The sequence below is a fragment of the Dipodomys merriami genome, unplaced genomic scaffold, assembly GCF_024711535.1.
Source record: "Dipodomys merriami isolate MVZ:Mamm:240054 unplaced genomic scaffold, mDipMer1.0.p SCAF_9, whole genome shotgun sequence".
NCBI classification, from domain to species: Eukaryota; Metazoa; Chordata; class Mammalia; order Rodentia; family Heteromyidae; genus Dipodomys; species Dipodomys merriami.
In genome coordinates, this window is record NW_027206512.1 from 5,126,335 (window position 1) to 5,150,054 (window position 23,720).

The window sequence follows — 23,720 nt, forward strand, 5'->3', positions numbered from 1 at the left end:
GAATAGTGTACCACAATATTGGACCAGAGGGGAATGGAAATTAAAACTGAAGTGCGATAATGGTCCACATCTATCAGGATAACTAAACAGTGACAGCAATCAAGGTTTTAAAGGATGTGAAAGAAGTGTGTTTCTCATCTTTTTCTGGTAAGTTTCTTATGAAAATAAATATGAATAACTACATAATCCAACAACTGCATTTTATGATGCTTATCAAAGAAAAGTAAAACTTACTTTTATAAAGAAACTCATGAATATTTATAGGAGCTCTATTTGCAATAATCTAAAGTCTGGCCATGGGTGAATGGTTAGTGGAACCACATTTCATGGAACACTGCTCATTAATAACAGGGAATAGTCACTGACATGTAGCACTTGGCTAGATGTCCAGGAGATATTGCTGAGGAAAAAAGCTCAATTCCAAATGGATGTATGTGTTTAATATTTTAAAAATGACATAGACACAGGGAAAAGCTTGTGGCTGTCAGAAATTAAGAGAAAGTTGGGAAGTGAGAGCACAGAGGAATGCTGTTGTGTAGCAAAAGGTTTGGGGAAATCCTTGTCGGGGAATAGCTATACTCTCCCTTGATTGTCATCATGATTACTAAGATCTGCACAAGAAAGGAAACTGCAGAGTACCAAAGACACACACACACACACACACACACACACACACACACGCACATGCACATGCACATGCACACACACAAATACATGAAACATGGATGAAATCTGAGTAAATCCAGAATGCACCAGTGCCAATGTCCTGGTTGTACAAAAACCATAGTTGTGAAAGATGGTATCATTAGAAAAACTGAGTCAATGCTATGTGGAAGCTGTGGAGTTAATGGGATGTAGTTCTAGGACAGCCTATGCAAAAAGCCTAGAAAAAGCTGGGCATATTAGTATGCACCTGTCATCCATAAGATAGTATCTCAAAAGCAACTACAGGAAGTATGCAACTGCCTAGCAAGTAAAAAGACCTAAGTTCAAATCACAGTACTTCCAGAAAAAAATATTTGATTGAATAAAATGTAGAATATAGAAATTATGAAGCAAACCCAACTTGTATGAAATGTACAGGTTTTGAGTAGGAAAGAATGAAACATACAGAAACATACAGAAAATATATGAGTGCTAGTATATGCATTTTCCACATCATTCTCTCTTAAATCTTTAAAAGGTTTGTTCATGCATATACAAGTGAACTAATTTATCCTGCTTCTCCATGTTTGTTATTTGAAGGATTACTAAAATAGGGCAAGTTATTAATAAGCTGAACAGTAGGAAAGACAAATCTGGTATGCAATAAAAAACTTAAGAAGCAGGTGTGACATGATGAAGCTATCTGCCATGGTTAGTGTAGGCCTATGGGAGCTTGTGCTGGGAAATAAATCCACAGTTCAACAGCATTAAAAAGTGATGGCACCTTTAATAGGTAATGAAGTGTTCTGTCCTTGTAGATGGATTAACACTGCCTATAAAGGGGCCAAGATTGTGGGCTTGCTCCTTTGCTTTCTCTTGTGCATGTGAACACTGTCATATCTTTTTCCACCACCACAACATTCTGTAGCAACAAGGCGTAAGCTGATCAGACATGGACACTTAGCTGCCACTTAGGAAACAAATCATTTTTCTTCCTTATAAATTATTCCTTTCCAATGTGTTGTTATAGCAATATAACAACCTAAGACATTCCTCCTGAAAGTCTATTAGCCAGGATGGTTGTCTTTGACTGGCCACTAGAAATTAGGATTTCAAGAATGGCCCCACCAACTTCCAACAGGTGAAAGTATTTTAGTGTGCTTGAACCACTTAGATAAAAGTATTTTTTCTTAATCTTTAAGTTGTTGTACAAAGGATATCAATTAAAAATATTAATCTCAGGGAGGTACAGCCTGGCTTACTCTTGATTTAGCCTCACATTTTTTGTACTGTGCTGATTTTGTTTTATATTGTTTTTTTCTGTTTTTGATTATTATATATCTAGGCTGAATAATTCCGAGTCCTTCTAGTAAATCTCTAAGTCTTCACTGGGGGATCTTGACAATTGGACAGTGCCTATACATATGTACTGCGTGTATAGTCTGCTTACTCACAACTGGAGGATCAGAAACTAGATACTACACTAGATCTTTTATTTACCACTGTTGTATCTTTTTCTTGTTTGTTAGTACTGAGACTTGAAATCGGGGTTCACGTTTTCTAGTCAGGAACTCTATCACTTAGTCATTTCTCCACAGTCCTTTTTTGACAAGACATTTTTAAGATATAGTCTTGTTTCCTACTCACATATACAATATACCACAATTTGCTTATTAGGGTTCCTGTCACAGCTGGGAAGACAGGTACATGCTACCACACCCAACTTCTTTCCACTGAGATACAGTCTCATGAACTTTTGCCCAGGCTGGCCTCCCAGGTAGCTAAGGTCACATAGGCATGAGCCACCAGATCCTGGCTGGTATGTCTCTAAATAAATCGGGTTCTCTCTGATGGAGGCATAGAATTCCATTTTGTGTATATACCACATTTTCTTGATCCATTCATCTACTGAGGGGCATCTGGGTTGGTTCCATATCTTAGCTATGGTAAATAATGCTGCAATAAACATAGTTGTGCTGGTAGCTTTAGTGTGGTCTTGTTTGTAAAAATTTGGGTAAATACCCAAAAGTGGGAGCTCTATGTGAAGTCTTTTGAGGAATCTCCATACTACTTTCCAAAGTGGTTGAACAAGGTTACACTCCCACCAACAATGCAGTAAGGTTCCCTTCTGACCACATCCCCTCCAGCATGTGTTGTTATTAGAGTTCTTGAATTTTGCCATTCTGACTGGGATGAGAATGACATTACACCATTTGTTAGGAAATGGAAAGACTTGGAAAAAATTATATTAAGTGAAGTAAGCCAAGCCCAAAGAAACATAGGTCCCATGGTTTCCCTTATTTGCAATATCTAGTATATGTCTGAGTCAAGCAGAAAAGGTCAGATAAGGTGATGTTAGGAAAATGAACCCTTAGATATGTATTTAAATGTTTTTTTCTTTCATGCATTTGTTTCTAACGCATTTATAAGATTATTTCTTTGTTGCTTTGTATGTCCCTCCCCCACAGTATAACCCCTGCTTTCACTGTATTTGATGTCGGTATAATTTGTGGAGGGGAAGGGGAAAAACAAGTCGTTTAAATAAGAACAGGTGGACCTGTTGCAACAATGAGAAGTACAAGTTGTCATGTAGAAAATGAACTTTACGACTTTGGTGGGGGGGGAGGAGGATTCGGTGGGGCGGGGAGAGGCTGGGAAGGGATGTGAAGGGGAAACAAAGGAGGAGGCTACAATGCTCGATAAGAAATGTACTCATTATCTTGCCCATGTAATTGTAACCCCTCTGTACAGTATGTTCACAATAAAAAATAATAAATAAATAAATAATGAAAATAAAAATAAAAATAAAAATAAAAAAATCGGGTTCTCCTGTATTCAAAACATTTTCATGCAAGAAAAAGATGTTTGGGAAATATACCAATATTCAAGGGCCCATTTTATAAAAGTGAGTATGTTACAGATGAGCAGTTGGAGGTAAGTTCTCAACAAAATGAATCTATAAAAGAGGAATGGTCGCAGTCCTCCATAATCTGCACTTTTCAGTTCACAGGATACCTTTCCAGACTCTAATTCACTAACATGAGGTTATAGAAACACTAAATATGTGTCTTGTGAGCTTTGCCAAGCTAGACTAGAGATTAGATGAGAGCTCTTCTGTAAGAATCTCAAAGTAGTTATGCTACCTCTTAACTTCACATGTGAATACTACCTCTTACCCCTAAGTACTTGGGTAAGCACAAAGCTTTCATTCATTACACAGGCTTCCTTTAAGCCCTTTTTTTGTTATTCCTCTTATCTCCAATGACCATGAACTTCACGGATCAAAATATTTTTAAAGGAAGTTAAAGTATTTCAGAATACTTTACAAATGTAGTTTGGGGATTTTTTTTTCTTTTTTGATCATTCAATTAGAGTAAATAAAGACTAAAATATTGAAAAAGAGTACAAAATCCTGGTGAGCTGAAAATATACAGAAAAATTAAAAAATAAAGACAGGTCCATCAATTCAGCTTAATGCATTCCAAAATGTCACAAAAGTGATGACACAAAATTGTGTGATTCTGTTGGAAAAACCAGGGAGGGTATTACCACCAGACTGGAGTTACACAGTTTAGTGCAGATTGTTGGAGTGGACAGTAGAGAATGCTCTGCATGGCACAGAGATGAGGTAGGGGAGTGTTCTGTAGAGATGTTGTTTGCAAGCTAATGGGACATCAGTGGTCCACATATGATCTTACCTTTCTCCCACTGTCCCACAATAACCAAGTTCACAAGCCTGGCTTCTCCATGCCAGTAGAAGGTAATTCCAATCTATATACAGGTTGGTGTGGTCATTGATTGCACAGAGACTCACCCTGTGGTTCAAATAAGTATCTTTAACAAAATGCTACACTCATAAGAAAAGTTAGTATCCAAAGTAATTCACAAAAAGGTTTTTAATTCTTTTGTTACACATCAGAAATTGTCACAACTTACATTTTATTTTTTTTTATTTTGTATTTTTTATTTTTTGGTTATAAAGCAAGTTTATTTCTGCAGAGAGGAGGTGTCTTATGTTTATGCACAGAGAAGTAAAAGGAACCCAGGGTAGTCACCTCTTTTTCCTCCACCCTTCCAGAACTCAGCCCCTAAAATTCTCAGCAGCATCACACAATGCTTCAGGAATTTTTACTGGGGACCAAAGATGTTGGGGTCATGGAGGGTCAGACTGGTCACTAGTTGTTCAAAGTTACTCAGGCTCTAGGGTGGAGGTGACAGATTTTCAGGACTAAGAGATGATCTGTTCTCAGAGGGGGGTTGGTTGAAGGTGAGCAAGAGATCAGTTTGGTACTGGAGCAGCTGAAGCAAAGCCTGATGTAGTGTCACATCCTTTGCTACCTGCTGGCTCCCTTTAGTTATTTGCTGTTTCCCAGAGAGGAGCCAGGCTTCTTGGCAGCAGCCCCGCAGGGTCAGGTTCTCCAAAGTGAGGGGTTGCACCCTCTCCACCTGCTGGATCCTAGTGCCCTGCTCGCAGCCGATGTCCTCAAAATGGTATCGTGCAGCCGCTTTGCCCCGCACGTGGGCCTGCAGCTCCAGAAGTTCCACGATCAGGCTCTGGTTGGTCTCTGGGTGGCAGAGCACTTCTTGGTTGTCCGGAACCAGTCGAAGGTCGCTCACATCAATAGCCCCTGGAGGAAGGATGACTGAGAAGGCGCCCCCAAACAATGGGATGTCTCTTCTGGGTTCCATGGTCCCGGGATTAAGGTATGGAGACTAAAAGGTTTCTAAAGAAACCCATATGGGGCTTCGTGGTATCTCCCACCCGCACCCCCAGGGTTTCGAAGCCACCACCAGGTCTTACAACTTACATTTTATAGAGTTGACTTCACAATGTAAATAAGGAAAGCCCTGCTTTACAGAAGTTTTTCCAGTTATTTTTAAAGAACATGTATACCTAAAAATTCATTCTAAATTAATTTCTTTTTTTAATAAAAAATTGTATTTACTTAGAAGCATTCAGAATGTCAACAAAACAGCTGCAACTTTTTTTTTGCAATTACAGAGTGGTATTCAGTTAACAGAACAATTATTTCGTATAAGCTGCGTTAGACAACTGAAGATGAAAAAACTACCGTCCCCATATATAACTGATTTGTGCTGTGCACGAACAAGAACCTGCTTTAAATTTCCATGCCAATTTACAACCCCATACTCTACCAGGCAAGGTTAGTGGCTATTGAAAATACCACCAGGACAGGGCTTCTAAGTTAATTTCTTAATCCCAAACCATGGTAATAAGTATTAGTGGCCCGATTTCAATTTTATTTTTCATATTATCCATTGGAAATAGCTTTACACATGGTAAGATCTCAAGGATCCACAAACTATATCAGTATTTACCCAAATGATCACAAACAAGGCCATGCTAAAGCTACCAGCACAACTATGTTTATCACAGCATTATTCACCATGGCTAAGATATGGAACCAATCCAGATGCCTGTCAGTAGATGAATAGATCAAGAAAATGTGATAGATAGATAGATAGATAGATAGATAGATAGATAGATAGATAGATAGATAGATAGATAGATAGACAGACAGACAGACAGATAGACGACAGACAAACGCAGTGGAATTCAATACCTCTATCAGAAAGAATGACATTGCTCCATTTGTTAGGAAATGTGAAGACTTGGAAAAAATTATATTAGGTGAAGTAAGCCAGATCCAAAGAAACTTAGGCCCCATGATTACCCTGATTTGTAATAACTAATATACATCTAGGATAATCTTACCAGACAAGCAGAAAAGGTCAAAAGCTATGTACATATGACCATATGAGATAATGCTAAGTGAAATGAATCCCAAGATAGGGACACAGAAGTTTTATCTTTGTTGCTGTTGTTTTCAATGTACTATTTGATTTTTTTGTTTATTTTGTGTGTTCTTCCCACATGGTAGAACCCCTGTTTTCACTGTATTTGATTCTGGTGCCCTGCATCTTGTATATACATTTTTATAATTTGGGGAGGGGAAGGGAAATTACAAAATTTTTAAATAGGGATACAGGTTGACCCATTGTAACAATGAGATGTACTAAGACACTATGTTGGAAATGAACTTCACAACTTCCAAGGGAAGAGAGAGGGAGGAGTAGGGGAGGTGGAGAGGGAAGGAATGGTAGGGGCAAAACAAATGAAGGGGTAACAATGCTCTATGGGAAATGGACTCATTACCTTACTTATGTAACTGTAACCCCTCTGTACAGTATCTTTACAATAAAAAAGAAAAGCAAAAGAATTATTCCCTCCCTTCTTCCCTCCTTCCATACCTCCCTCTTTCAGTATGTCAGTCAACAAATATTTCAGAATCTTCTATATTACTGGCTATGAGCCAGCACTGGAAAATATCAGGGAAAGAAAGATAATATCTCTGCTCCACAGAAGTGTATATATTCTTATGAATGCTATTTAAAATTAGAATTAGGTTTGTGCCTAAGCAACAAAAAATTAAAACTGGGAAGAAAATGATAAAGTGTGTATGCAGCCCAAGATTATTTGTGGTCTCTCCACTATGCTCAGTTTAGCTAAGTATGGTTTAACAGGTTCTACATTGCACAATTTTAGTGAGTGACATTAATATCACAGGCATTATAAACATTTATTAGCACTTTACACACAGGGAAGCATTTAAAACAACATGAGTTTCTTGAATGAGAAACCCTTTTCCTCTATTATACATCCTCTTTCTGCTTAGATCTGATGGAATTTAATCCAGCTCCACAGTTCAGCTCCCAAAATAAAAAGTAGAGCTAGACATCCTTCCTCCATTTAAAGGTCTCTTCTCCAGTTTTAGATATGTTCTTACCTCATTACCAGGTCTTTGATATCTAGCTGTGAAAGAGACTGAAATGTGCTTTTTGGTCTAGGTTGTCATATGTCTCAATGAAGCTCACAATTTCCTCGCTCATGTCAAAATGCTGGACTAGAATGGCTGCAACTGTCCCCCCCCCAAATAAAATATAAAATCATCATATTCACAAACATGGATAGAGTAGATAATTATTTTTTAATTGCACTTCATACTATATACTTGAGGAGACCCTTATTTTTGTTTGTTGCTTCTAATGTCTTTTTGCAGAGTACTATGTAAAGAGTAATCACTAAATAAATACTTAATGAGAGGTTAGCCAACCTGTTTCTATACTCAATAGAAAGAGAAAAACTTGGGCTGCCTGATATTATCTATATACTTGAAGAAGCACATCAAGTCACCTGTCAAACATTTCCTGAAGCTTATCTATGTCTAATTATACTTTCTTATGGATTCTGGGGTAGAAACTTTAATTATCTTCTAAGGATTACTGTAGATTCTTTAACCTTGGCAGAATAAACAAATTTGACTATACATTACATAGATAAATTTCATAACCTGTGTCCATAGACTAAAACTTATTGAGACATTTTTGAAGAATAGAGACCTGTGCAGGTAAAAGATTTTTAAAGCATGTGTTTATCTAATCATATATATGCATATATACACGCATACATTCATATATATGTATGTATGTGTGTGTGCCTTACAAAAATTGATAGATGAGTTTCAAATCCCTGAAAAATCTACAGCTTATATTGTCCATTCATATGTGTATTTATATGTATCTATTTGGATATGTGAAAAATCACTAAATTAAACTCAATAAAACTTGTTATACAGGGCGAGGGGACACACATACATTCATATATATATGTATGTATGTGTGTGTGCCTTACAAAAATTGATAGATGAGTTTCAAATCCCTGAAAAATCTACAGCTTATATTGTCCATTCATATGTGTATTTATATGTATCTATTTAGATATGTGAAAAATCACTAAATTAAACTCAATAAAAATTGTTATACAAGGCGAGGGGCCGGTGGCTCACCTAGCTACTCAGGAGGCTGAGATCTGAGGATCGCGGTTGAAAGATAGCCAGGATAGGAAAGTCCATGAGACTCTTATCTCCAATAAACCACCAGAAAACTGGAAATGGCGCTGTGGCTCAAGCAGTAGAGCGTTCGCCTTGAGCTGAAGAGCTGAGGAACAGTGCCCCAGCACAGAATTCAAGAAAAATTGTTATGCAGGGGAAAGAAAATAGAGGTAGCTAAGATAAAGTACTAGAGGGAGTAAATTTGATCAACGCCCTTTTTACAATTAATTCCATTTATTCTGGTTACAAAGAAAGTAAAATATTTGGAATAAATACAATTAAAGAAACAATAACATGAGAAATATAAAACACTGATGAAGAAAAAAATTAAAAACTGTTCCATACTTTTTGATCTGAGCAATTGATATTGTTCAAATGTCCAAATCATGCAGTAGAGTTTATAGATTCAATGCAATCTCAGTTAAAACACCAATAACGCTGTTCACAGAGCAAAAACAATTATGCAGTTTATATGCAAACAAAATGCCCCAAACAGACAAAGAGATTTGTAACAAAAAGAATACGGTTGTAGGCTACATTATACCTAGTATGAAGACAATAATTGAAAGAGTATGCTTCTGGCAAAAACAGAAACACCAACATGAATGAAACAGAAGGCAAATCCCAAAAATGACCCACACATTCATAGCCAGTAGATTTTCTTCAAAAGGTAAAACATGCACATGAAAGAAAGAGGAGTCTAACAAGCAGTGCTAGGAAAAAGTAGGTAGTTTAGTTATCTCTTTGACATACAAATTTTATTTTCTTTAGGCAAATACTCAGCAGTAGAATTGCTGGATCATATGCTAATTCTATTTTTAATAATTTGATGAGTCTTCATGTTGTTTTCCATACTGTTTACATAAATTAAACTTTTATATGCAAAAGAAGAACCTAGACCTCTATCTTTCACTAAAAACAAAATTCAAAATGGATCAGACCTGAAACTAAACAAATAAAATACAGAGGAAACAATTTATGACTTTGTTTTTGTCCATGAATTTTTGTCTAAGACTCCAAAGAACAAATAACAAAACCCAAATTAGACAAGTCAGAAATAGGAAACATAGCTCAATGGCACAACACGTTTCTGGCATACACAGCCTGAAGTCTTTCCTAAGCACCAACTAAAATAGGCAATTGGTTTATATCAAACTTAAAGGACTATACAACAAAGAAAACAACAGAATGAGGAAACTGCAGAATAAGAAAATATATTTGTGTTTGGAAAGCAGTATGGAGGTTCCTCAAAAGACTCCACATAGAGCTCCCCTATGACCCAGCAATCCCACTTTTAGGCATTTACCCAAATGTTCACAAACAAGACCACAATAAAGCTACCATCACGACTATGTTTATTGCAGCATTATTTACTATAGCTAAGATATGGAACCAACCCAGATGCCCCTCAGTAGATGAATGGATCAAGAAAATGTGGTATATATACACAATGGAATTCTATGCCTCCATCAGAAAGAATGACATTGCCCCATTTGTTAGGAAATGGAAAGACTTGGAAAAATTATATTAAGTGAAGTAAGCCAGGCCCAAAGAAACATAGGTCCCATGGTTTCCCTTATTTGCAATAACTAGCATATGTCTGAGTCAAGTAGAAAAGGTCAGATAAGTTGATGTTAGGGAAATGAACCCTAAGATATGTATTCAAATGTTTTTTTTTCTTTCATGTGATTGTTTCTAACACATTTATAGGATTATTTCATTGTTGCTTTGTATGTCCCTCCCCCACGGTATAACCCCTGCTTTCACTGTACTTGATGTAGGTATAATTTGTAGAGGGGAAGGGAAAAAACAGATCTTTTAAATAGAGATACAGGTAGACCCATTGCAATAATGAGATGTACAAGTCCTTATGTCGAAAACACACTTTACAACTTTGGTGAGGGGGGAGGAGGATTGGGTGGGGGAGTGGGGGAGAGGATGGGAAGGGATGGGGAGGGGAAACAAAGGAGGAGGCTACAATGCTTAATAAGAAATGTACTCATTATATTGCCCATGTAATAGTAACCCCTCTGTACAGTATTTTCACAATAAAAAAAGAAAAAAAAGAAAAATAAATTTGTTAACTACTAATCTGATAAGGACTTTGCATCTGAATATGTAAGAAAATCAAAATTTCTACAAAAATAATAATTTGATTTTAAATTGGGCAAGTAATCTGAATAGACATTTTTCAAATGACGAAGATATGCAAATGGCCAACAAGTGTAGGGAAAAACATGCTTAATAACATTAACCATCAAGTGGCTGCAAATGTTATCAATGGTCTGGGAAGGTGGCTCAGTGGTAGAGCGCTTGTCTTGCATGCATAAGGCCCTGGGTTGGATTCCTCAGCACCACATAAGCAAAAAGAAAAAGAAGCCGGAAGTGGTGCTGTGGCTCAAGTGGTAGAGCACTAGCCTTGAGCTGAAGAGCTGAGGGACAGCGCCCAGGCCCAGAGTTCAGGACCCAAAACCGGACCCAAAAAAAAACATGTTATCAGTTATAACAGTCATCAATTCACCATCATGAATAGCCTAAAGGCTATGACTTTAAAGTCTAAGAAGAATATTGAAGTGAGAATGCATAAAAATGATACTCAACAGGAAAATTTTAAAACAACTTGGAAATGTATCTCACAAAATAATAAAATACTTTCCAGTCTTAAACACATTTAAGTTTGAACTAGGAAGCACTTTATTATTACCTCCTTGGTTTAAAAATAAAAACAGTACCAGATAAATAATATAGTCTTGTCATTTAGCCTAGAACTGAAACTATTATCCATTGTCTCTAACACTAGCCCATGAATCAATTTCTGCCATAAATGATCTTCTAAGCTGCTTTTCTAATTTTGAAATTGTAAAACTGTATGTGGTATATTAATATATGGGCCATAATTCTTCAACAACTCAACTATGGCCTTCTAACTAAGAGAAGAGGGTGAAAATGTATTTCAAACCTTTGACTTGAGACTCTAACATAAGATTTATTTTGATCAATGAGAGATCTGCAGACATTACATAAGTAAGAAGGTGACAAGGGTTTGTCTGGGGCAGTTAGTTTTGTAATCCTGCTAGGCTTCATAAGGAGCAATATTAACCTGTTGATTCCAGACAAAAGGGGCACATAAAACAGAGCCAGTCTGGCCAGTGATGGGCAGAGCCAGGTGTGCATACATCTGAGGAAAACAAAGGCTTACTTGGTTTACCACTGAGAGTGTATGACTGCTAGGGACCATTACTGTAGAACTTGCTCACGAACGGAAATGTTCCCATGAAAATCTAATCTCTGGCTATGATTAACCAAGCAGAGGGGAATGTTTTGATTGATTAAAAACAGTACAATCTCCCATTATACAATGATTACTATCAACAACATTTTTAATCTTGTCTGATTTTATTATTTCTAAATTACAATGAAATTTTAAGCTTATCTTGTTTTATATTATGATCCAGAAGTCTATTAAGTAGTACATAATTGCTCAAAATACTCAACTTGAAGGTGAAGTGAAGCATGATTTTTAAAAAGATAAAAAAAAATCCAAAAACCTTGAACTGCTAAGCTAGCAAAATTTCTTCTTATACACACACAGTATTACCTTAAATTGTTAGCAGAAAAACAAATCACAAATTCTCTCTCATGTATATATTATCTCTTTTGAAACAATATGTTAATCTTATTCATGGATAGGTAATATGTTTTTACATAAATGTATCTTAAACGGTTCAGAAAACCTCTCTGGAAATCACATAAGTAATCAGACTCTGCTCTTGTAAATGCCACTAGGGTGATGTTTTTCTTCTCTTTCTAGCATCTGCTTTAGTAACTAAGAATGTAATTGAATTTATTCTCCCTTCCTCAGGAGCCAAATTGGCTTTAATGGTTCAGATACTTGACTGAAGACACTTGATGTGACCATATGGGAAATCAAAAATAACTAGAGTAACTGTAGACATTTCAGGCAGATTTTTCTGTATTTTCACATTATTCCTGGTGCATTTGGAAATGACTGGTTTTCAGAGAGCTTCATTGTTTTATAAAAATGTATGTAAAACCCAAAGACTATGAAATTATCCTTGATCAGAATGTTCTCTTATTTTCATTATAAATTATACTCACTGAGGGAAGCAGAAGCTAGGAAGAACTTGTAATTAAAATTTTCAAAACTCTAGTATATAAAAGTTGTAAAACATATTTTACAGTTAAAATAAAAGCTACCATTTTATTTTTTGTCTTCCCTTTTTTAAATTAAGTTTTTTACTGTGAAAATACTGTGCAGGGGGGTTACAGTTACATGAGCAAGGTAGTGAGTACATTTCTTATCCAACATTGTTGCCTCCTCCTTTGTATTTCCCTTATCATCCCTTCCCTCCCACATCCTCAGCTACACTTCCCCCCAACCCCCTACAACCCCCACCCCCGCCTAAATTGTAAAGTTCATTTATTGACATAGCATCTTGTACATCTCATTGTTGCGATGGGTCAATCTGCATCCCTATTTAAACAATTTGTTTTTTTCCCTTCCCCTCCCCAAATTATACCTGCATCAAATACAGTGAAAACAGGAAAGTTACCATTTTAAATTATATAAATCCTAACACTTGTCCTGCAAAAAAACTCAGTATCTGATTTTACTCAATTTTACTCAATTAAGACATTTTTTCCTTTGACCTTTATAAACCTCATCTCACCCTTAGATGAATGGCTATTACTGTTGGAAGTACTACTGATGGTGGTGTTTCTGATCAGTGAGGTATCAAAGATAAAGCTTTTCAAATCATTTTCATCTTAGTATCCTCAACACATATTCTCAATTTCAGAAGGCTTCTGGACTAATTGACTCTTTCTTTTTTGTCTATTAATTCATACAAAAAATTGTTTTTGTCAAGTCATTTAAATAAGGATACAGGTTGACCCGTTGCAACAATGAGAAGTACAAGTTGTCATGTGGAAAACGAACTTTACAACTTTGGTGGGGGGCGGGGAGGATTGGGTGGAGGGGGTGGGGGGAGGCTGGGAAGGGATGGGAAGGGTAAACAAAGGAGGAGGCTACAAAGCTTGATAAGAAATGTACTCATTATCTTGCCCATGCAATTGTAACCCCTCTGTACAGTATTTTCACTATAAAAAATAAATAAATAAATTGTTTTTGTGAGATTTTCAAATATAAATGAATATATATGATTGATATAGTTGGATACAAACATTATGTAGATTCATCAAGTCTTTTATAATCTACTAACAAGTTTTGTACTAAGGATGTAGGCATAAATATATCAAAACAAATTTAATATTATGCATACTGAATAAAAAAATAATTCAATAATTTTGATTTAGTTGTTCTGGATGTGATACCCTAAGTTACTGTAGAAGTTATAAAAATTATGTGATCGATCTTGAGCATTATTGTAGGCTCTAATATCTATAGATGTTATAAGAAATTGTAATCTTCAAAAACATAGATTTAATGAATTTGGCTATTCACTGTTGTTTGGTTTTATATGTACTTTATTTGCAATGGTAATTCTCCACTGCTCTCAGCGCAGTCATGATTGGTGCTTATATAACATGCCACCTGTATATTTAGACTGTCATGCAGAGTTTCTATATATTTATAGAAGTATATAAAATATATATAAGTATATGCATATACATCTATAAAAATCGCTTTTATGAGAAATTCATTTGAAAATACAAGAAAGGAACAAAATTTCCCAAAGCTATATTTTTACAGAATGATAGCCCTATATCAGCTTGAATACCACCACAAAAGGCCTAAAATCATTAGCACTAGTGCAGCAAGACAATAAATTGGATGTGTTTACTATACATTTCTATATCACAAAGCCCTTCCCAACACTTTACTCTCCCTCAAATATACAGGTATTTTTAATACCCATTATACAGACAAGGAAAATGACACTTCTAAAAGTAACTCTGCCCCACTTAAATAGTTCAAGGATATAAACCTCTATAGTTTGAGACTGTTTTGTTACATTATACTATCTCGAAGATAAGAATAAGAAACTTGTAGTCACCAAATGATAAGACAGACATGATTGTGTGTTATAGACATTAATGTTTATGGGTGAGAAAAAAAACAAAATTCAGACAGTTTGAGGAACATGTCCAAATACATACAGGGAGATAATTCACTGGGCTATTACCTTGGGTTTTTGTTTGTTTTTGTTTTGTTTTTACTGTGGTGACTTTTCTTTCCTATATTGTCTCTTGTAATTTTCCCTTTTTTCCTCAAAGAAGTCCATCTTTAGTATAATTTTACATATAGCCTTGGTTGAAAAGCAGAACAGCCTGGAGTAAAAGATAGGGATAGTGGAATAATCTTTAATGTTTCCTTTTTATTGTTTTTGTACAAGATAATCCTAAACAAGGGACAATATTAATGCCTGAGGTAGATAAGAGGACAAGCTCCCAGACAAGAATTGCTGAGAACATGAGAGCTTTCTCACAATGAGGAATATGGCAGGATTGTTGGTTCCCCAAAAGTCATTTTATATCCACTGTACATCCTCATATAATATATACACTTTTACTCAGAAATAGAATATCTCAGTATGGTTCACTGAGGCACCTCAGTGAAGGCTACCGAAAGATCCTGATGCTCAGCTCTAATACATGTATGTACCTATTCCCCAGTCCATCAGACCCTCTCCCTTTCAAGGGATAATTTGGACACACAATACTGACAATATGGCCAAATCATAGAAGGCCCTCTCCCGGCAGAATTAAATAAGAATTCTGATAACTGTCACAGAATGAGGAGAAGTATTGTGGTTTCTTCCCCACAGATTCAAGTGCAAGGACCCAGTGATTGCAAAGTGGTAAGTGGTGACTTGTGTCATGACCTAGTGAAAGGATTAAAGCTGATTTTACAGAGTGGGTCAGTAGATTTCTTCCCACTGCAGTGAGTTGAAGGAATAAGCCTGTATCTCACTTTCTTTCTCACCATATATCTTTCTTCCTCGCATTCCCATCGTCAGAGCCATTCATCATGTACAACTTAATCAGAAGACCCTCTCTAAAGGCCAAGCAGATGGGGCCACCAATCATGGACACCAAGTCTACATTACCATGACCTAAACCTCTTTCCTTATATAGAACTGGCCTAGGGTATTATGTCATGGCAACAAAAATGGGCTAAGACAGGAAGAGAGGGAGAAGATGGCAGTCACTTAGTTTGCACTTATTACTATATAAAGAAAGTAAGATTTAATTTAACTTTAGAAAAAGAAGATGCCATACGTGGAGAAGATTATGTTCCTTCCCCACTAAGTTTCTAAAATACTAGCATTTATCTCACTAATAGTATAGCAAAAAGATGGGAGAGACAGAGAGAGAGAGAGAGATTGAGCTTTGTACTAGTCAATCTTTTTAGGAAGCAATTTTGACAAAATATAAAATTCTTGCTTTTGAAACTGAGAGTCTGAAGTTATTCAAAGAATTCTAGACTTCAGTCTGAAACTGAAATAGTACACTTGAATAGAGCTTTTATTTTAACAGACTACTGAAATGACAAAATGTTCAAAGTCCAGCTGTGTTGGCTACAGAAATGAGCTCCTGCAAAAACTGAAAAAAGAATTCTTTGTAGTGATGCCCCCAACATACTAGAAACTGATCCACCCATAATTATCTTCTCTTTGTTGCCTGAGCAAAATCATCTTCATGATTTTTAAAAAGCCAAAATAGCAAAAACAAATCTTTGACATTATTGCTTTTTGGTGAGCTTATCTAAAATGATGTGAATTGTTTGTAATATGATGGACAGATTATCCACAGTACTAGGCTGTAATGCATAAGCTGGAGAATGGCTCCTTTGTTTTCTTGTTGAGGATTTTCCTCCACAGTAAGTCACAGCTGTCAGAGCTTCTGCAGAACTCTGCTTCTTTGGCAGGGAAAACAATTGCAACCTAAGGTTTACTGACTCCTTTCCAAATATAGCTCCTCTCCCACAAAAGGAGCTGACAGACTGTAGGAACTCTAACTCAACTGAACACCAGAAAAGGCCTTAGTTTCTAGAAAAGGTATGTCATGTCTACTAGATTCTCCAGGTAGAAGCTCAAAACTCTCAGTTATTTAAAGGATGCTTTGAGATTTCTGTTTTTTGAAGACCTAAGAGAGATGGTTTTATGATACTCGGCAGACCATAAACAAATGTTTTATGGTGTGTTTCTGAGTGGAGATATGTGATTCTCAGTCAAGGTAACAATTCTGAGCAAATAATTACAAAATATATTTGTTGTCATAAATCCATCAACAAAATATTAATACTTTTGCACCGTCTTTCTAGTATTTCAATCATGTCAAGTATGACACAAATTCCAAGTGTGATAAACTGAGTTGTAAAGTAAATTTAACTATCATTTAGATGATAGACTTCTGGCTCTGCTAAGTGAGAATCATGCATGTCTGATGGGGAGGAAATTCAGTATTCTTAAGTTTGGGGATATTTTTGAGTCCCTGGAGTAACCAGTTACATGAATTAGGAAGTAGTTGGTCAGAAGTGGCTAATTCTAGCCACTTTGATTAACAAAGTCTAGATGAAGATCTGCTCATCCTCTGCTACCAATGACAGCAAGGTCACAATGGGAATGACAGAGAAATCTGGAAATTGCACATGTTGTTTGCATGTTCAATTTTAGCTTAGCTTTCTCATTTGGGAGGAGGGTGTTTTATTTCTAGTTTGTTGTTTTTATTTGTAGGAGTGAGTTTGATAGAAGGGAAGTTTTAATAGTCTGCAACAGTTATTTGTAGCACAAGCAAATTAGGGAAGTCATTTTCCACTTGGAAAACTGAATCTTCTGAGCTGCTGCCACATCCTGTTTAAACTTAACTGTGGCTAACTGGATTTTCATGGCACCAATCCCAGGAGTTTTTCATTCTGTTTAAAGCAAACAATTTAACAAGTGAACTATGAAAATGCTGGCGTGGTAGTCTAGGAAATCCCACATTTGGATTAAAAAAATGTATAACTTTTAACTTGTTTCCTGATTATAAAATTGAGTTGCAGTTAGTATACAAGAAAATATACATTTATTATAAGGTTGCTGAAAATATACATATAAAATTCTGAGCCATTAACCATACACAAATACAAATGACAACTATAAAATCTAATTCAGCAACTATGGTCTAGCCTTATAGTTAACTCTATCATTTGCCTGAAAACAAAACATTCTAGTCCTTTAATAAAGCGAATTTTTCTTCTTCATACTAACTTCCAAAATTAAGTTCATAGACCTTGTGCCATTTTGGATTCCAGGAAGGGCATCATAGATTAGTGAGTCATATGATGGGATTTAGGAGTAATTGATTTATGAGAAAAATAAAGGACTTTTCTATCAAATCAAGTGAAGTGGTACATATCTATAATCTTAGCCCTTAAGAGTTCCAGTTCAAGATTACCCTGAGCTACAGAGCAAGCTCAAGCCCATCCTGGCCTATATAGTGAGACCCTGCTCGAATAAAAGATTTTTGTATCATGTAAATCAAGGAAGGAAACCCATAGAGATTTCAAAAGTGAATTTGTTATTTACTTATAATACCATAGAGAAAATGCTTATATTCAGTCACTCCAAGGAAATGAATCATGCCCCCTATGGTGTGATATGCCTGTTCCAAAAATAAATAAATAAATATGGAAGGCTTTACCTGAAACTCAGGGGACAGTTATGTTTTCCTTCCACAGAGGAAGCACTTTTGAACCATTCTTACCAAAATCTGTTAGAAAACATTGAAATCTGAAACTCTCAGATTTTGCCACTTGCAAAAACAAAAAACCAATGTTTATCATCAGAGGTACCTTACCTTATGGAAAGGGTATAGTGAGGAAACATGATGGTGGAATGATAATTCATTACTAAATGAGAACTTTTTCACTACCAAAAGAAAGATATGAAGGATTGTGAGACAAAATGTTATAACTATTTCCAATATGATGGTTTTAAATTAAGATTCTTCACAAATCTCACATTATTCAGAAGGCCTCAATATCTCTAATTATGTCACCAAGAGACAGGCCTGTCATCTTTTTAAGCAAAATGGGGAAAGATATGAGCTGTTGGGCAAATCCTACCTCTTCTACTACATACCCAGAGAACCTGAATAGACTTTTTAACTTCACTTGCCAACCTCAACAGATAGGGATAACAACCAGCATATATAGTTGTTCTAAGGATTAAATTTATATATTACATTCATATACCACAGATGAGGGTCTCAATATACTTTGGTTTTCTTGTCCTATCAGGTTATTTAAAACACTTGTAAAATTAATTTTGAGCACTGAAATTCTAAACTCAGTGTTATCACAGATAATAGATTATTTTGTGCCATTTTCATTTGATATGAAAATTTCTAGCATCTGTATTATTTTAAAATTTTACTGCATAAGGGAAGTTTTACATAGTGGATGTACTATATAACTGGTTAATTATTTGGAAAACAAAATAATCAGGAGCCTTATTACACACTATATATCAAAATAACTTCTGAGTGGAATCACTATATATATGAAAACAAGAATTTCTTTATTGTTGTTGGTTATGGGAGTTGAACTCAGGGCATGGGTGCTGTCCCTGAGCTCTTTGCTCAAGGCTAGCAGTCTACCATTTTGAGCCATGGCATGACTTCTAGTTGTCTGGTGGTTAATTAGAGATAAGAGTCTCATTACGTCACTCATGTAACTGCATCATTACAATAAAATAAAAAAAATTTTAAAGGGTCTCTTAGACTGGCTGTTCAAAGCCAGACAAGGCCAAAAACTCCTATCTTATCCAGGAGACTCTTATCTCCAATTAACCACCAGATAACTGGAAGTGATGCTATTCTTGAGCAAAGAGTTCAGGGACAGACCCCAGGCCCTGAGTTTAAGCCCCAACAACAAGAAGTCAGGGCAGAAAAAATCATGAGACTCATATCTCCAATTTTCCACCAAGAAACCAGAAGCAGAGATGTGGCTCAAGTGGTAGAGTGTCAGTCTTGAAGGAAAAAGCCTTGACAGCAATTCCCAGAACTATCACAAGAAAAAAATTAAATTAAGTAAGGTAAGGAAAATAAGTTTATATTGCAGCTCAATGTCTATCCTTTATTATAGCAGAAACTTTTATAAACTAATGGCAACAAAATTAAAATACATGGAAGACATAAACAAATAAAAATATCTAGAGTAGGGTCCTAGCCAATATCTTTTTCCTCTTCTATCTTCAATATTATTGTGTATCTACATCATATTTTAGGAAAAGTTGACTCCATTCCCAAATTCAGAATGGATTCTAATTACACAGGGCACACCAAAGACTGTCCTGGCTCCCAGTGACTAGTTTTGGTCCAGAAGTGGCCATGTGTTTATAACTATTCCAGCCTGGAGAGAGGGATTCATACTTCATGATTAGGAATGAATTTTTATCCATCTGTTTTGCTGGATATGAAAAAGAAAGAAAGCTTCCAGTTCTGATAAAAATGGAAGAGCCCTCAGGATGGTAGGATAGTTTAGCATTCTTGCCAAGCAAGCTAAGGCCCTGCATTCAATTCCTACCATTGCAAGAAAAAATTAAAAGAATACACATACTCTCAAGGTAGGCAACCATTAATACAGAAGTCACAGAGGAATGAAAGTATGATTAAAAGACAATGATGTTCCTCTGCAATACTTTCCACCTGCCAACTTTCAGTTATGTGAAGCAACCAATATTTTGAGGCAAATAGAATATGAGAACTAAAATGGTCTGGTACCAGTGATTCCTGCCTCTAATACTAGTTGCTAGGAAAGCTAATATTCACAGGATTGTAGTTCAAAGACAGCCCATACAGAAAAGTCTCTGTGACTCATCTCCAAAATAATCAGCAAAAAACTTGATTGAAGGAATGGTTTAAAATCATTGTCCCCAAAGTTAGCAATGAGACTGGGATGGCCATTCTCTCCAGTCATATTCAATATAGTACTGGAATTCCTAGCCAGAGAAATAAGTTAAGAGAAAGACATAAAAGTGACCCAAAGAGGAAACGGTCAAATCATTCCTATCTGCATATATAATCCTATACATAAAAGATTTTAAATATTCTACCCTGAAGCTCATGGATCTGATAAACACTTTCAGCAACACAACAGTATAAAAATTCAACATACAAAATTCTACACAACAACAATAAGCAGGCTGATGAAGAAGTCAAGAAAACAGTTTCATTTACAGTAACCTCAAAAAAATTAAATAAAATCCCTAGAAATAAACAAAGGAATAAACTTTACAAGAAAGATAACAAACCACGTAAAAGGTATTGAAGAAACCAACAGAAGATAGACTGACCTCCCATGCTCATAGATTGGCAGAATTAATATCATAAAATTTATTGCACTACTATAAGCAGTTTACAAATTCAGTCCAATCCCCATTAAGATCTTAATGTCATTCTTCACACACACACACACACACACACACACACACACACACACATGCGTGCACGCACACACGCACGCATGCATGCACACAAATACTAAAATTCATACAGAATACAACAGGTCCTGAATAGCCAAAGCAGTTCTAGAAGTATCAAAATATTATACTTCAAATTACACTACAGTGCCATAGAGCAACAACAGTATTTTTTGACACAAATACAGACATGAAAAACAATGGAATAAAATAAAAGAACCAGAAATAAATTCAAGCAGTTATGACTATCTGAGTTTTTATAAGGGTGCCAAATATATGTTGAAGAAAAAAATAGCCTCTTTAACAAATAGTGTTGGAAAAACAAAGTTTTGCAAGACTGAAACTTTGCCCATCTCGTACCATGCACTAATATCAATTTAAAAATCAATAAGTGCTTGTTAGTACTGGCACTTGAATTCAGAACTGTGTTCTTGTGTAGCTGTTTTGTTCCCATCTGGTGCTCTACCCCTTAAAAATCCTACCTCCATTTCTGGGTTTTTCTTAGCTAATTGGAGGTAAAAATATTATGGATTTTTCTATATGGCTGGCTTCAAATTTTGATTTTATATCTCAGCCTCTTGAGTATACAGAATTATAGGCATGAGCCAATAAACCCAGCTTCAGATAAATTATTTTAATTTAAAATCTGAAATTGTGAAACTACTACAAGAAAAATCATAGGGAAAACATTACAACGCATTGACATAGTCAGGAATTTCCAGAATAGAACTGTGTAGTTCAGCAAATAGGAATAAGAATTAACAAGAGGATAGCTTCTGTACTGCAAAGGAAACAGTCTCTAGACTAAAGAATGGGAGAAAATCTTTGCTACTTAAAAATATGAAACGGGTATGGAAATGTGGCTTAGTGGTAGAGTGCTTGCCTTGCATGCATAAAGCTCTGGGTTTGATTCCTCAGTACCACATACACAGAAAAATCTGTAAGTGGCACTGTGGCTCAAGTTGTAGAGTGCTAGCCTTGAGCAAAAGAAGCTCAGGGACTGTGACCAGGCCTAGAGTTCAATCTCCAGGACTGGCAAACAAAAACCCACAATCTGACAAGGACAATGAATACTTTGTAATCTGACAAGTGACTAATAATCAGCATTTACAGGGAGCTCAAGAACAAAACTCTCAGAGAATGAACAACGCAACTAATATAATAAATGGGCAAATGAACTAAGCAGACAATGCATCAAAAAGAAGAACAAACACAAAAAATTCATGAAGGAATATTAAACATCCTTGAACATAAAATAAATGTAAATTAAGCCAACATTGAAATTTCATCTCACTCTAGTCAGGATGGCCATTAACAAAAGCCCAAACTACAACAAATGCTAGCAATGATGTAGGAATAAGGGAAGCCTTATACATTATTGGTATATAAACAAGTGTAACCACTAAGGACATCAGCATGAAGTTTCTTTTGAAAATTAAAATAAAATTCCCATACAAACCAGTGATACTTTGGGCCATATATGCAAAGAATTATGTCAGGAATTAATAGAGGTTCATTGCAGCAGTATTCACAATAGCCAACCTATGGAAGGAGTTAAGATGTCATACAATTGATTAATGAATTAAGAAAATGTGGAATATATAATGCAATGAAATACTATTCAATCATAGTAAATGAAATTGTATCATTTGTGGGGAAATAATAAAATGGAAAGTTATCACTACTTATTTGTTGCAAAGAATCTAAACAACCAATAACGATTAAGAATCTAAGACATGGTTTTTACATAGTCATTTGTTAGATGATTGACCTTAAATGACTTGTCTAAGTCCTGGGCTTCAAGTTATTTTTCCAGAAGCTAGTAATAACTACCTAAGCAGTCATGACATTTAAATGAGATAAATAATATACAAAATCCCAAGCTCATATTCTTCTATAGAAATGTGCTTAATAATTAAACAATTAAATCTGTCTAAAATAATTATACATAAATATAATGTAATACACATTTTCAGAAGGTACAAAATGTAACTCCTTCAACAAATGATTACTGAACATACACATACAATATGTACCAGAATAATTAATGATCACACATGGATAACTGCTCATAGACACCTATCCCAGTAAAAAGGAAAAATGTTGAAATGACAAAAAAAAAAACCTCAAGGTAAAAGCAGACACACTGAAAACATTACAGAAAGGAAGAGGAGAAACTCTAGGGTGCCTTGGCAAAGGACAAAATTTCCTTAATAAAGACCCAGAAACAACAAATCAAAGAAAGTTTGGATAAATGGGATTGCATTAAACTGCATAGTTTCTATATCGGAAGGACATAGCTAGTAAGAGCAATAGAAAGCCCACAGATTGGGAGAAGATCTTCACTAGCCATACAATGGACAAGGGCTTCAGATCTAAAATATACTTAGAATTCAAAAAATTAAATCCTCCAAAAACAAGTCCTCAAAGAAACAACTACCCAATTAATAAGTGAGCTAAAGATTTAAAAAGAGACTTCTTTGGAGAAGAAATAAAATGGCCAATAGACACATAAAGAAATGCTCAACATCTCTGGCCATAAAAGAAATGCAAATCAAAAAAGCATTGAGCTTCCACCTCACCCCAGTTAGAATGGCTATAATCTAGAAAACTAACAATAATAGATGCTGGCAGAGATGTGGCAAAAAGAAAATGCTACTACACTGTAGGTGGGAATATGAACTTGTTCAACCACCCTGGAAAGCAGCATGGA

General features: G+C 35.7%; 1 pseudogene; it reads right to left on the reverse strand.

The window, feature by feature from the left end:
• Positions 1 to 4,783: 4,783 nt before the first annotated feature.
• On the reverse strand, positions 4,784 to 5,334 carry LOC138820780 (ran guanine nucleotide release factor pseudogene; annotated as a pseudogene).
• Positions 5,335 to 23,720: the final 18,386 nt, after the last annotated feature.